General features: G+C 39.1%; 1 pseudogene; it reads right to left on the reverse strand.

Annotated features, from left to right (window-relative positions):
- Positions 1-323: 323 nt before the first annotated feature.
- LOC116752585 lies at positions 324-882 on the reverse strand (annotated as a pseudogene).
- Positions 883-1,623: the final 741 nt, after the last annotated feature.

Consider the following 1,623-nt stretch of genomic DNA (forward strand, 5'->3'; position numbering starts at 1 on the left):
TCAATTTTCAATTTCAATTTCATTTTTTTATTGAAGTATAGTTGATTTACAACGTCTCAGGTGTACAGCAAAGTGACTCAGTTATACATATACATATATATATATATTCTTTTCAGATTCTTTTCCATTATAGATTATTACAAGATACTGTGTACAGTTCCCTGTGCTATACAGCAGGTCTTTGTTGTTTGTCTATTTTAGGTATAGTATTGTGTATCTCTCAATCCCAAATCTCTAGTTTATTCCTCCCTCCCTTTTCTCCTTTGTAACCACAAGTTTTTTCTTTCTTTCTTTTTTTTTTTTTTTTTTACTTTTATTTGCATTTATTTTTTGCGGCATTTATTCCCAGGCCATAAGTAAGTTTTTGTTTCTTCAGTTTCTTCTGGGATATCTTTTTCTTCTGGTTTAGGAACAATCTGTTCTTTTTCTGTGAGGATCATCTCAGTGTGGCAGGGAGAGCTCATGTATGGGTTGATCCGACCATGAGCTCTGTAAGTCCTGTGCCGTATCTTGGGGGCTTTGTTCACCTGGATGTGCTCGATGACCAGAGAATCTACATCTAAGTCCTTAAGTTCAGTATTACTCTCTGCATTTTTGAGCATGTGCAGTAAAAATTCAGCACTCTTTCTGGGCCACCCACCCTGTGTCCAGCCCCATTGTTTGGCCTGGGCCACACCTACGAACTCCACCATTGTAGCAATGGAATGGCACACATGGCTTCCTTAAAGTGACACCCTTCAGATACTTGGTGGCTTTTTGGATATGCATACCCTTAACGGCCTGGGCAGTTTCACGAGTGTGCTTAAAGTGAACACGAAGACTTGAACCTCTTGACTTGCATGATTTTGTGGGGCTTTCTGGGTCAAGTGAATAGAGAACCATTTTTAGAGGTCACCTCAGGCTGCTTACTGGAAAAGGAAGCACAGGTCTTTTCTTAACAAAGCAAAATGTTTACTTACATCGTTTGATTTTATGATGAAGGAAAAGGGATTAAGATACCAGTTTCATGAGTTTAAGAGCTGTTTTGAAGGATTAAGAGAGATCTTGAACAGCTGGGAAGATTGCAGGGTTGACACATGGAACATGTTTCAGGCCGTTAAGTCACGTCACCAGGAGCGGAATGATAGCTCCTTTTCCCCAGGCCCCCTTGCAGTTTTTGGTTTCTGGCTGTCTGATGAGGGCGGAAGTGGTGTAAGCCACTTGCAGTCCTGGCTCTTAAAAGCCCGTCAGACCCTCCAGATTCCTCTTTCTCTGCTACTCTGAAGTTTTCTAGATGAAAACAAGGCAGAGGAAGTTCTCCTGACATGTATAGGGCTTTGTGTGAGCAAGTTCAGCCATAGAAATGTTGGGTTAACTGTAGGTTAAACCATCCTGACTAATATATGGGAAAAGACCTAGGAAGAAAGGAAGCAGCAAAAACATAAAGCAGTTTTCCCAAAACAGATCTAAAGGTGGGATCAAAATTTCTTGTACATCAATATTTGTTGAAGACAGCAGGGAATAGGGAAAGAAAGAAGAATTGACATTAAATAATTTTACCTTGTGGTTACACTAAAAAATGAAAAACTTCTAAAAAAGAATAATACATATAAAGAAATGTATAAAAATCATACAATTTTCACA

This window comes from Phocoena sinus, chromosome 4, assembly GCF_008692025.1.
Source record: "Phocoena sinus isolate mPhoSin1 chromosome 4, mPhoSin1.pri, whole genome shotgun sequence".
NCBI classification, from domain to species: Eukaryota; Metazoa; Chordata; class Mammalia; order Artiodactyla; family Phocoenidae; genus Phocoena; species Phocoena sinus.